The sequence below is a fragment of the Hirundo rustica genome, chromosome 2 (assembly GCF_015227805.2).
Source record: "Hirundo rustica isolate bHirRus1 chromosome 2, bHirRus1.pri.v3, whole genome shotgun sequence".
Taxonomy (NCBI): Eukaryota; Metazoa; Chordata; class Aves; order Passeriformes; family Hirundinidae; genus Hirundo; species Hirundo rustica.
Window position 1 is genome coordinate 2,433,214 of NC_053451.1, and position 14,531 is coordinate 2,447,744.

General features: G+C 38.1%; 1 long non-coding RNA gene across 5 annotated transcripts in view; it reads left to right on the forward strand.

The window, feature by feature from the left end:
- The window catches only part of LOC120748985 (uncharacterized), a 114,609-nt gene that overhangs the window by 50,730 nt on the left and 49,348 nt on the right, over nt 1–14,531 (forward strand). For all 5 annotated transcript variants that reach the window (XR_009207560.1, XR_009207562.1, XR_009207559.1 and 2 more), the window contains exon 2: nt 13,577–13,682. This is a non-coding gene — a long non-coding RNA (uncharacterized LOC120748985). The remainder of the gene's footprint in view (nt 1–13,576; nt 13,683–14,531) is intronic.

The window sequence follows — 14,531 nt, forward strand, 5'->3', positions numbered from 1 at the left end:
GCATGGTTTCTCACTGAAGCAGCGTTTGGTTGTACCAATTACGTGGCAGAATTCTTTCAAGCTGCTGTTAATATGAAAGTTTTATTAGTAGGTCAGTCGTTTTGCTTTCCAAGCTCAGTTATGAAAGACGTGTAAATATCATTTTTTCTGCAATGCCTTTTATTGGTCTTCTGCAAAATTCAGGGGTAGCAGGAGGAAACTTTGTGTGTGACTCAAGCTAATGAGAGGTGAATCCATCCTAATACCCTGAGGAGATCACATGCATGTAACAGGGAAAGGCACAAAAAGGTTTAATTTCCATTAAAGGAAAAAAAAAAAATAAAGAGCAAATAAAGCATCACAACAAATATGTTTTACAATATTCTGTAAAATAGCCTTAAATGTTCCTGAAGTTCAGGTCCTTTCATTTCACCAGGTCTTTTGCATTTTGCATGGTGCTGTAGCTGAAAAACATTCCTTTGTTAATGTAACCTCAGTGCTGAAGTAAACCCTGCCACAAAGCCCCCAGTTTTCCTGTAGCTCAGGCAACAAACCCAGAACACGCTAGCACTGATTTACCATGGTTCTAATCAGCATTTCGCACATGGAAAACTCACCATGTGTTTCAGAACCCTTTGACACTCATCTCTTTCTAATACAAGTGCCTGTTTCTCCCTCTGCTGGTTTCAGAATAAACGCCTTGTCAAAAAAAGAATTAGATTTTGACAGCTTTTTTCCTATGGTTAATTGAGGTGATAGATACACTTGACATTTATCTCTGCGCAGAAAAGAAGATTAAGACATATTTTTCTCCGTGCATTCTCTGTATTAGAGGAGGTCACTTTCCAGGGTCTTTTTAATATGCCTGTGCAATTAATAGTGGTGATAATTCCACTCCATATCACAACCTCTTTAAAGTTCTCTTTCAAACTGACAGATAAAACTCTCTCTTCTGTACACAGGACTTGAATTAGACTAATCTTTTTCAAGTTTGCCCTGCAGGCCTTCCCCCCCTCGCAGTCCTGAAAATTAATACTGTCTGAAAAACACAAAGGATATCGTGCTAACTCACTTAGTTCAAAGAAAATGAAAAAGAGCCATATTTCAGTTTCCTTTAATTATTCCCACTAAATTTTTGAGGGCGTCCCCCTAAATTGTTACTTCTGCGGTAATGCGATTTGAGCGTTCCACTTGTTAAGTGTCCAACTGCATTGTGCAGGGCTTTCTGCTCCTTGTCATGCAGAGCAGCTCTCAAGAGTTCCACAGAAGTCACCAGATGAATGCAAAGTTTGGATGCCCTGGCTTATGTAATGTGGTTATATAATAACAACAATAATAATAATTTCCAGAGTGGAATTAATTAATGCTTTTCAGAAGCCCCAACGATTAATTAGTATGGTTAAACCCTCCTAAGCAGAGTTATTAAAAGATCAAAGCCCACATATCACCCTTCCACATCCACAAAAAGAGTGCAAGTGCTCAAAGACTGCAGTTCACACGTGCAGAACTTTGGATTAAAGGCTGCTTCTCATGTAACGTTATTATTATTTTAAAGGCTGGCATAGAGCAGAAATAGTCTGTAAGAGGATAAAATAATTATTTTCAAATATTTTCCCAGGCCTGCTGACATTTTTTTATCTGTATTAATTACTTGGATTTGACATCAGTAATTTTTTAACATCCCTTTTCCTGTTTGAAGCATGACGTTCTGTGTGCTAACAGGTTCAGGGAACATGTTAGGTGCACCCTTTCTTCCAAACGTGTTGCCTTTGGATGATGTTTGAAGCTACTAAAATTTTGCAAATTAGTGTACAGAGTGTATAAATATGGAAATATTAATAAGGAATGTGTGGGCTTTGGGAGAATTTTATATACACCAAGTGTTCCTGCTGCTTTCCCCACAAAACTCTTGCTAGCACTGGAGACTGTTGGCGGTTGGTACCAACGTTTGTGTGAGTAGTGTTTGAAGGATGAAACATCCAACATGGGTGTGTTTCACTCCAGTTTTTAGGCTTAATTTTTGGAAAACAGCTTCATTTCTCTTCTACTAATTGTTGACTTGGACCACAAATCTGGCAAAGTATTGAGGTGTGTTTATTGGCCCCTACTGAGAAAAACAGTTGTGTTGAAGGTCCCTTTGATGTGGAAAGTGTTTCAGTATTTATCAAAGGGTTTTCTTTGACACTTTTGGTTGAGACCTGTTTGGTTCCCAGTTCTGATCCTGTCAGCAATCCCACTGATTGGGATCACTCAAAATGTATCCAAAATGTGACAGTCCACACTTGGAAACTGGAGTTTTTAGATTCTTGTCAAACATTGCTGTTCTGCATTGTAGATCTGTGCAAAATAAATTTGGGTAAGCACTTCTTAACTAACTTTTTTTTCTCTCTCCATATTCTCATTCCTCAAAAAAGCGTGATTGGATGGATTTTAGTTTAATCCAGAAACTTGTTTGGACTTTTCCATAGATATTTCTTGAAAGAAAGGGTATCAAAACCTGAAGTTAGGGAAAGTATTTGCATTCCCACTGTCAGTCCTTTTAAATCTGTGTTTCCAGCAGATGCTCATCCATTTCATGCTCATGAAGAAATTATCAGGACTTTGACACAGAGTTGCTCGCTGCTGTTTCCACGGAAACAAAAACTTTGGATTAGAGGTTAATATAGAAGCATTATGTGTGTGTATAATAAGCATATCCACATGTATGGTGTGAGAAAAGGTTTCTTCTGTGGAGTGTGAAGGGCAAAACTGGCACAGCTCTTTTGGCCTTTGACTGATAAATGAGGGACTGTCAGCAGAAAATCCCAGATCTCTCCATTCAAGAATCTGTTTGCTACCTGCCTGCTGTAACCTGAAATGGGGAGTTAAATTCTAAAACTAAGGGTTTACTTATGTTCAGTAGACAGGTCAATGAAAAATGCATTTTTTATCAACAGAAGAATGTGTTTGTGATAGTTATCTCTCCTGTGTATTAGAGTTACATTGTGGGTCTGAGCTTCTGTAGGGCTAAAAGTATCCGGGATTTTCTTTCTTACTACCCTGCACGGGTAGTTTTTTTGGGAGCTGACTTTTTCTTTGGTTCTTTATGTTTGGAAGCATGTTTTGTATTTTTTGTGCATGGTTGGATTTTTTTTTTATATATATATATATATATATATATATATATATATATATATATATATTTTTTTATGTGGGGGTGGTTGGTGTTCTGGTTTAGTTTGGCGTGGGGTTTTCTTTTTCTTTTTTTTTTTTTTTTTTTTTTTTTTTTCCCCCCTGTTTGTTTGCTCTGTTTAGGCTTATTTCATTGGTTGTTTGCTGTTGATTCATGTCCTTAGCATTTTAGCAACTAAACCGCTTGGGAATGACACAATCTCCTGTGCCATCCTTAGAACAAGAGCTAAGGAAAAGAGCCTTGAATTACTTTTGGGTGAAGCTTAGTGCAACATTGATACATATATGGAAAAAGGACATATTTTAGAATATACACCTTAACTCCATTTAATCAGTATGATTAAGTAGGGTGCCAGTTCACTTTGATGTTTGATTAAATGCCTACAGAAAAATTTCTCAGATATTTTGTTGTTACAAAACTGGGCAATGCAGGTGGCTCTGTTTCCCAGGAATGGGGTTTTTTGTTTCCATGCCTTATTTTAATAGCTAATTATCTTCCAAACCTGCCATTGTTTTTTTGCTCTAGCGATGTCCAGATCTTAAAAATGCAAAATCTAACTCTGTTAGATTTTGAATGCAGCTGCCAAATTGCTATTAAGTAACATCGGCTTGTGGGTAGCTGATGCATGGGGCTCTCTCTGTATTTTTATCACAGTTCTCAATTCTCAAGAGTGAGAAAATGAAAAAAAAGATACTTTTCAATGGTGTTTTTTGAGGACGATACCTTCTCTGGAACCAGAACACGTTTAGCTCCTTTTTACCTCATTAGTAGATATTTCCATCACTTTCTGTCTCCAGCTGGCAGACAGAAAGATACACTCCTAATTTCCCGTGTTTCCGCTCTCTAAGGAGTGCTGAAATGGATGGTCCTTGCTCTTGTTTTCACTGTGGGATTGGTTTATTGAATCAGAGCAAGAAAGGCACTTGGCACTTAGTGATTTAGCATCAGCTTTCAAGTTTTTTGATGATGGTTCATGTCCTGCCTCCAAGAAATTCCGTTGCTTCTTCTGATGGATTTGCAGGCTATAAAGGGATACGGCTCATTTTAAAAGGGGAAGTTTCAATTATCTCTGGAGAGGTCAATATCTGTCTCTTAAAACTCTGGAGAGGCTGAAATTCTGAATGTTTGTCATCGAGTGCCAGCTTCTTTGGTCACAGCTGCAAGGAAACAATTTTTAACTGGAGGCCGTGGCAGAGGGAAGAGTGCCAAACCCTAACGAAAAGATACCTGTGTCCTTTCTCTTCACTTTAAATAATTAAATGTGTCAGGGGAGGTTTAGGTTGGGTATCAGGAAAAGGTTCTTCCCCCAGATGGTGGAGGGGCATTGACCAGGCTTCCCATGGAATGGGCACAGCACCAGCCTGACAGAGCTCAAAGAATGTTTGGGCAATGCCCTTATGCACCTCCTGGTGTGATTTTTGGGTTGTCCCACGCAGGGTCAGGAGTTGGGCTCAATTCTTGTATCCTTCCAACTCAGGATATTCTCTGATTCTACGTACCCTTGTGCCTTAATAAACCATAATTATGGTGCTCCAGTGCAATTGATGTTGTGAGTGCTTAAGCAGCACGTACAAAATTTGTTGGCTTGTTTCTCAAGGAAAACATGCTAATGCTGTCTGTTTTTGCAAGTAAAAAAAATGAATTGGATTTTTAAGAGGAGGATTGTCATGGGACACCTGGAAACCATGACTCCAGACTCTTCTCTTGAGTTACTCTGCACACATCTGCCCAGGTAATTTCTGTGCTTTATTCTCCAATTTACATCCACAGCTGAGGTAATATTGCTTGGCAGAGATGTAATAGGTTAAAGCATTTTTAAACACTAAGATAGAAGGAACTGTGCAAGAAGAAAGTTGCACATTCTCTCTCAAAACCACCTCTTGTGACATTTTGAAGGCATGAATCAAGTCCTAGCAGTGCCTGTAGGGTGCATATTTAACTTGATAAACAGTAAAGCAGATGACGATGAAAGTAATTTCTTTTTCAGCTCCTTTTGGGATTAAATACCTCTGAGATTCAAGGGATCATATATCAGGATTTGGAAAAGCCTAACAGATGTGGGGAGATGCTGTTACCATGTATTTTTTGGGTTATATTTAAAATCTGCTTCTTCCGTTCCTCTTTCTGGCCAAATGGGCGATCCCATCATGTCCCCAGTCACCTCTGCAGCCTGGCAGGGAGGAAACAGCTGCCTTGGTTGTACTTCATCAGAGGGATATAAGCCTTGGGAGGGAAGAGGAAAATAAATTTTTCTTACCCACAGGAAAAAAAAAAAGAAAAGGTGAGATTAATTTGTGTTTTGTCCTTTTTGTTTTGCTGGTAAAGTTGTGTGGTTCAGGGTGCCCAGTCCAAAGAACTTTGCAGGGCGGACAAAAGTGACCCTGTGGCTTCCTCGTTGCTATGTCACCCCTAGGCATGGAGTAGGAGTCCTTCTTAATTATATGTGAAACTACCATGCCCAAATGATGGCATGGGGCTGAGGTCTACTAAGTTGAAATAGGAATCATATAATGTAGAAAATTGTTTTTCTAGCATCTGCTTTTCTGGAACAGGGCATCAGAGAAAGGAGGGAGGAAAAAGAAATTAAAATGAAATGGGAAAACCAAAAACAGATGAAAGAAGAGGCTTCTCCAAGTGTGTCTCCCCCTGGTCTTACCAGAAATCTGGTCGGTGTGTGTTTGTTTGGGATGAAAAACCCTCTTTTGGCAAATACTGGTCAAAGTCTCTGTTTTGTGAGTCTGACTTCATGAAAAAAACCAATGTGAAGATCTCAGGCTAGCAGATGTTCCTCTGTCCATTAAAATTCCTGCTGCTGGAGCAATAACAAGGAAAGAACAGGTAGGGGGACGTTTTAACCATCCAGTGCTGGTCAGTGTGGTGAGTTGTAGATGAGCACAACACATTCCAGCTTTGATGCAGTCACAGACACTCCCAAGGCCCTAGTCCCTGGTCTATTTTCTACCTTGTAGTTTATTGCTGAGAGGGAAAAATAGTCAAACCCTTTTATTTTCTACCTAATTCAAGAAAGAATTTTTTAAAGTAACTGTTATCTTTGCAAACAAATATTTGATTTTTTGTGTGTATGTGTTTAAAATGTTGTTTGCTTTTCAAAATGGGCTGAAACTGAAGGCTTAAGCATCAAAAAATGTTTCAGATGAAGCAAAATATTTAATTCTGAGTAAACTTGTTGCTGTTCAGGTTAGCTCATCACTGGAAAAATGAATTATTTACATTGGTCTACGTGGGACTATTTCAGGACAGCATAACATTTAAATTATCTTTACATGAAGATGTTTAAATCACTTAAATGTTAGATGCTGAAACCCTAGTTCCTACCTCCTTAAGGACTTTTTTGGGATTCTAGCCAAGAATCTGCCCATCATAGTTAAAGATGTCACAATTTTGGATGCCCTATTCACACCATCAAATTCTGCTTGAAAAGTTTGATGCTAGAGGTTATGCTTCCAAAATCAACTACTTAAATTCCTCCCTGCCATCTTGAGGAAATTTGTCAATGTGCTCTGAGATGAAATCCCAAGATAATTTTGCCAATAGGGGCAATGCTGACAATTCTCACTTCTAGGCTCAAACAGTGTTGTCAGCCAAAAATCGAGTTTATTCAGCTCCTTGCTTGCAAGTGCTTTCACATCTCAGCTTTTGTCCTTTGGCTGATTTCAGTCTGCTTCCTGCATTTGTCAGAGCCGTATATAATTTTTAGAGAGCCTCGAGCATCCCAGGCTGACAATAGGAATGATATCATCTTGTTGTAGTAGAGCAACATCAAAGGGTTTTTAAAATACTCCGCACTCATTGCTTATCTTACAAGGAGATCGTTATCACTGCTCCTGTTCTACACATGCTTAAGTGGATGCAGCAATTTGGTTAAAAGATTGAGGCATACTTATATCTTATTTTGAAGTAGGTTTGATCTGGAGCTGGGTGTACAAGCCTTTATCTAGCTCCAGGCTTTTGATGAACTTACGGGTGGTGGTTTAATCTGATGTATTGCCTGATGTCGTGTCCATTCCTTCTCAGGCCGTGTCATGTGCCCCAAGATGTGTCCCAGGCTGCTCGAAAAGGCTGCTGCCACATGTGGCAGGATGGCATGCTCAGTTAATTGTTCTCAGCCTCATGGGAATAACCCTGGGACGACCCTCCCTACAAGCAGCTCTGTGCCATGTTGCACCCCCCTGGGACGTGAGGCAGAGGATGGTGAATAATGCCTCAAGTCAACCTTTTCATGATCTACTCATAACCCAGTCACCTTAATTTATTCCTGTGTTTGGAAAAGCATCAGCACCCAGCAGTGCACTCTTCATTCAGGGGTGGTGGCTGATAAATTTTGCACTTGGCACCGCAGGCACCGTTTTTCTTGTTGATAAAGGCACCGTGGCATTTAATGTAATGGAAGTCATAAAACCATTATTGAAAAGCTCTGTAATTTGATCAGAGAGAGAATCACCTCTGAATACTCACTGGTGAGCCCGGGCTCATACTACACAATTATTTTAGGGCACTTAGTTTTCTAAATGACAATATATTTTCTTCATTTACAGATAGGTTTACCTTATGTTTTATTGGAAGGCTTGTATACTGTATCATGGGATTATTGGTCTCAGACTGTGCTACATCTCTCAGCAAAGACAAGTGTTGCAGTCACTGCTACAGAATTAATGCTATTGATCAGTAATAGCTGAACATAGCTGGATTTTCATAGGGCATAAAGGCAATGCCGGGGCCAAATTTGATTTCCTGATGCAATTTAGGTGATGAAACTTCACCTAGGAATTCTTGCATCGATGCTCTTAATTTGCAGCTAAACAACATCGTATGTTTCAGGAGTTTCCACAGCTGTCTTGCTGGTGGCTGCGTGGTGAGGTTCAGCCATTAACATGAGCTCATGGTTTGTAGAGTAACTTGTCTTGCAAAGCTTTCATTTTTCGTATTACTGAAAATGTGTACAGATTGTTACCAGACAGAATTACATGGACTTCCCCAGCCCCTTCTTCTCCATTTTTGTGATGATTTCTGGTTTATCTTTGCAGCATAATCTTCTCCTCAAATATTTATTCCTGTAGGAGCTTCAGGGATGTTTCTGAGAACAAAGAGCATCCAGGTCTCAAGGGACAGCCTGCATGTGCTCCAAATTATTGGTGCTGTGAGGAGAGGGCAGAATTTATTTTTTTTGGCTGCTCCTGACCAGCAGGATTAATTTTTTTGGTGGTCTCAGTATTGCCTGGAGCTTTCCTGCTCTTCTGTGACTTGGAGAACATCTGAAGTCTCTGTGTTTTCTTGTATGCTCTGTGCAGTGCCCTGGCAGAAATCAACAGCCTGAAATCTCATGGCCTGGCTGTGTGATAATGGAAGCAATAAACCAAATAATTCTCCCAGCTAGAGGAGAATATTGTTTGAGAGGCTTGAGCAAGTGTCAGCTAGAGATGAAGGAAGCAAATAAAGAGCTGCCAGTCTCATGCTAGAACAGACTCAGAAAGTTATATTGTGGCTTAAAAGGGATTTCTGCTGCTTTTACCTTGATTTTCTGTTGTTTAATAATGTCTTCTAGCATTAATCATTCATTCTCCCTAGCCTGTGTAAATAAGCTTTGTAAATATTTCACAATTATACTTTGTGCATGCTGCCTTCATACCCTGGGAGTGTGGGTGCATCACTGGCCTTTCAAAAAAATCCCGCTGGGTTCAAACATTGTTCTCAGGGTAAAATGAAGGGGGTTTTCAAAGCCCTGAGTATGGATTTTGGGAAGATTATATTATTTGCTTATTTGCGTGCATTGTTTATGAGTGATATTAATCCCTGTTTAGAAAGCAGGAATTGATCTAAATCCTGTGCATGTAAGGATATATGGAAAATACAGTACCAGTGGTTTGAAACCAGGCCCTTTGTAGTGGTAGACACTGGAGGGATGAGATACAGCAGGCAGAAATTGAAATAAACCCTCTTGGATTGGTTGTAAGGAGAAGATTTTTCCCCTTTGGCACTCTGAGTTGGTGGAGCAGTTTCTCAGATCAATCTCCAGCCCTGGAGGGTTTCAGGACACAATGGTTGAACTTGAAACACCTCGTGAGCTCCCTTCCAGTGCCAATTATGCCCTAATCCCAATGAAACACCACAATGACAGATTCTGCCCCACACACTCAACTCTGTAACAAGCTAAGATGGGAATTCACTGTTACAAAATTAATAAGTTGCTGCTCTATGGTAGTTTCTTACCTCAAATTTACCACTGTATTGCTGTTTCCTTTGGTAATCAAACAAGAATCTGCTATGGATGAATTCCTGTAAGATGCTCTGTGTTAACCGAATTCCAACTTTTCAAATATATGCTTGCCCAGGAAAAATACTCAGGTGCTTTCCTTAGAATGGTGGTGGTGGGGAAATTAAAAATATATCTTCCTCTACCAAATGGAGACACCCAGATAAAACATATTTTCTCTTATTCTCACAAATTTATGTGGGTTAAAATGGTATTCTAGACCTTTCAAAAAACTCTCTAAGATGGAAAAAATATCATCTCCAGACAAAATTTCCCCTTTTTTAATTTATACTCTTCATGGAGATTCCCCAAAGGAAAAGAAGTTTTGACTCCATCACTTCCCTAGAATACCTTGGATATCTTGCACTTGTCCAAAACCTCACGTTTATCTTCTCTTCTTGGAAAAGATATCAAAGAAAACCACAGATTTCATTGTTTCTGGACCTTCTGCACTCTTGAAATCAGCGTATGAAATCCACCAAGAAGTTTGCTGATCTGCTCAGCTGACAGGACATGCCTTTTCAGGGTGTTCTTTGGATTTAACAAATCCTGTCATTCAAAACCTCTTCTACAAGAACTGTTCAGCATTTTGTGCTGAATTGATATCCTACAGGTTTATCTTCTTCATTTCATGAAGAGGATCGTCTTGGGTTGTTTATCAGACCTTTTATGAATTTTCTCTCCTCCCAATAGACCTGGCATGATAGTCACAGGTAACAATGTTGGAACTCAAAGCTTAGTTCTCTTACCAGAAAGCAAAACAACCCTGGCAAAATATTTTCATTTTCATGAGGTCTGGGAGGCGATTGAATTGAGTGATGGCTTCCCTGTGATGTTTTTCTCCTTAGAAATGAATCCATGTTTACTTATACTTTCTCTTAATTGGATGGCTGAATTTAACTTCTGGCGTGCATTAAGTGATGTAATTAAGGGTTGATTAAAGCTGTGGTTTCAGTTTAGAACTCAGCCTGAAGAAACTCAGTATTTTAATAAAACTCATCGCATTGCTCTATTTGTTTCCAAACTGTTTTGTTTTTTTTCTTTTATTTTTTTTTTTATTATTATTTTTTGTATTTTCCAAAGACTGCCTTAAATTATTGCACTTTTGTGTTTTGGTAAGGCTGCATTGAATTAAAAATCCTGGGTGTAACTTTGCTAATGCTTGGGACTGGAAAGTTAGAGACTTCCTGTTCAAGCATATTATATTCCTGACCTCTGGTTTTGCAGTTGGAGAAACAGATGAGCAAATGGGTCATATGGAAAATGGATCGAGTGTCTAGGAAGGGTCATTAATGACTGTGCAAACAGAATTAAAAAAAAAAGAAAAAAAAACCTTAAAGGGAGCAGAATATTTTATTGCCAAGATTGAGGAAGGAATGTGTTCTGCAAAAGCTTTTCAAACATGGAGGTAGGTCAGGTTCTGGCAGACTGAAGTTCTTCAGCAGAAACTTTAACAGATCCTATTAGAAATTTTCATTGAAGACCAACAGCCCATAAAAGAAGAAAATTCCATTCTCTGTGGGCTTATGCTGTTCCCTGCTCTAGGGTAAGTCCTTAGGTGGGGAAGGGACTGTAAAAGAATAGTAACACTGTTAGAGGAGGCTTGCTTGGAAATTCTGAAAGTGAATTCTGAAAGCTGAAGACTCAAATAGCAACAAAAAAAGCCATGAAAACCAGAAAGAGATGGATGCTTTTTAGATCTTGCACTGAAACTACTCAAACTTTGAAGAGAGCAGGCCAGAGCAGAGAAAAACCAGGAGCAGTAGAAAAATGTTGTGAGTACCTGTTTTCTCAGGGGATTTCTGAGGGACTGGGCTGGACATTTCTTTCCTGCAGGCTGTTTTATGTCCCTGAGCCAGAACAGCAATTAGAATGCATGCAGCACTCCTAAGAACCAAAGTATCTTTGACTTCTTTAGAAGAAACTTCTACAGCCAATGGAACACAAAATAACACGAAGATGTGTGCAAACAAGAGTTTGGTGTATCTAAAAGAGCCACTTCCCCAAAAAACCACCTGAATAACCAGATTTTTTTTTTTTTAATCGCTCTTGTCCTCAAATTTTGGTGTTCAAAGGTGATGTTTTGTGCCTTTACTTAAAGGTTCAATACTGTTTCCATGTCTTTGGCTTCTGCTTAACAGGGAGCACATGCAGATATACTCAGGGTTTTCCAGTTATTGCTGATGGGTCTGAATTTGGTTGAACTGTACCCTCACATTAATCAGTGTAAAATGCTAATCCTCTGTCAAAATACAGAGCCTGACAAAAGGGCAGCAGCAGAAGTAACACAGTGCACTCTGTTTAAAGCCATTTCTGAACATCACTTGCCTGTGACAAGAAATTAGATAACTCCTAGGCAGATTCACCTGGAAGATGCATTCCAAAAGAAATTCCTCATTTTAGCTATCTGGATACTGGAGCTCAGCTGTTTGTTTGTTTGTTTGTTTTTTGTCGTCGTTGTTGGGTTTTTTGTGGTTTTTTGGTTTTGTTTTTTTTTTTGGTTTTTGTGTTTTTTTGGTGGTAGTTTTAAAAAATGTGGTTATTTGTGGGTTTTTTTTGTTTTTATGGGAAGGGCATCTACTTTCAGCCAATTGCCTGATTCATATGTTGCATGTGCTCAAAAGTGTGCTACGTGTAAGTCAGCACTTGATTTTGAAGGCTGTGTAATGAAAGTTTTCAGGTTGTGTTTTTCTCACCCACAAAACCAGCTTCTATACAGCAGAAAATGTTATTTTGTTGACTTTCAGTACATGAAAATGCCCTCACAATGCAGTTATTTCATGTGCCTGCATGCCTGAAGATCTTGAAATGTTTTCCAGCTCTTAGAAACTCTGCCCAGTTATATTTTAATGTTCTTTAGGATGGTAGTGATTCAAATGTTACCGATGTATTTTCATCGACAAAGTACTTTTTAAAAAAATTTCTTTGACATCAAAACAATGTATTTTTGTGATGCTCTTCAAATTTGGGCAGCATGATGTATTTCTTCCTAAGTGCCTGTGTCTTCTTGAAGGGTTAAGTTACAGGAAATATTTATTGAAAATACCTTTTGGCCAAATGTTTAATTTGCAGTTAAAGGCAGAAAAAAAAAATTACAAAGCAATTACACTGCCTTATTTATAAAGAGGATCTCTGAAGTGTGAATCTGGACTTTTGGTATGAGGAACCTCCCTCTTGTGCTGCTGCGGAACCATACAACTCCTTTAGATCCTTAGAAAATGAAATTATTTAATGTTCTAGGCTTAAGCCTTGTCCTTTCAGTTTCTTAAAACTCTTGGGAAATAGTCCCTCTCAGAAGAAAATGTATTTTAAGTAATATTTCAGCATACTTAAAGATTAAATATTTAAATATTCAAGTAATATTTCAACTCCCAAACTGAAGTGTGAGACATGACCATGTGAAAATCCATCTTTCTTTCTTATGGAGCTGATGGATTAAGAGTTTGACTGGAAATAAACAAATAACTAGTTATTTTCTCTCAAACTGCCTCACACTGTCTGTCTTCCCATTGGCAAATCTTGGTGGAATAAATACATATGGTTTTAGAGTTACTTCTGCCAAAGTTCTGATCATGAGGTGCTGGCAGTTTTAGTAGCTTCAGATCAAGTTTATTACTGATAATTTATTACTGATATTACTTCAGTTGAAGTTGAAGAATGATGAAAATAGTATTGACTAAACCTGGTAAAATTAAGGATATGTTTATTGAAAATCAAAGACATGCGGTCACTTTACTTCAGGGACTATTTTTTACTTAAAATAAATATTTTGATGCTATAAGTATAATTTTTTTCTACACGCATTTAGTCCTTTTATTCCAGTGTTACTACAAATAGACTTGGAGAAGGATAAGAACTACTTTTCTGTAAGAACCACCTTGACTAATTTCTGATTTTTTTTTTTTTTAGTGGAACACTGATTTTCATGCTTTCTAATCTGGAAATAAGACATTTGTTTTCATAATCTTCCTATATAAACATATCTTTCTCAATGAAGGCTTAAAAATATAAAGAAATAAAGACATTTTTGTTCTTTCAGTGAAAATTTTCTTCAGAGTAGTCACATTCCTGACAACTCCTTCATCTGTATGAAGAGTTCATGTTTTTAAAATGAAAACTGAAACTGTTTGTGTTTGTCTTTTTTTTTTTTCCAGAAGATAATCAACCAGCTCTTCTACCAGACACAAATCCAATATTTTGAGGAAACAAATATTCTTCTGGAAGGTAAACTATAACAGTGAGCTGTTGAAGTAATTTGAGGTACGTGAGTACTTTATTGCCCCCAGTATTTAGAAACCAAACCATGCTTTTACCTGTACTTTTCCTGGATGTAGCAAAGCTTCCACACCGCTTTAATTTCCTTGTACTGCTATGAAAATTATCCTCCTGTAGCTTAATTTATGGCAATATTTATGGTGCAGGCATATCCTACAGAAAATCAATATAATCATGCCATGAGACTGCATCATAATAGATTTCATAGATTACTACCATTTAATATCTCAACATTTTTCTTTAGCGCTGTCACGTTTTTTTTTCCCTCTATGGTACAGAAAGGGTAAGAAAGGAAAGAATTACTAACCAGAAGAGTTATGGATTTAAGTCAACTCCGGGAAAGAAGTGAGGTATTTTGATCTGTAAAAGATAGGTGAATTTCAATCACTTGAATTTACCTGACAGGCTGTTGAAATTAATGACTCCATGAAAACATTTCAGGCTGTTAAAATTAATGCTTATATTAAAAAGTGTGAATCCCATGCTTTTTTTGCAACAAAGGTGTTATTTAAAAAGACAAGGAGTCAATTTCAGCTCCTTTGATTTTAGAAAGAAATCTGCTTACATCTGAATTTGACATTGCACTTGAATCTGTGGGTAGACTTAAAAGTGATTTTTTTTTTTTTCTTTTACTGACATAAGTGGAATTTGTTGGTTGTGTTTCCAATTCCTGCTTTTTCAGATGCAATTTCTGACATAATTATTTTAGATATAACCTACATAAACTGTGCACAATTTCTATAATGGCTTTTTATGTCCAACGGCTGTATGGACAGAGACGAAACGGCAACAAAACATAAAATATTCTACATCGAAAGAGCTGTTCTTTGCTGG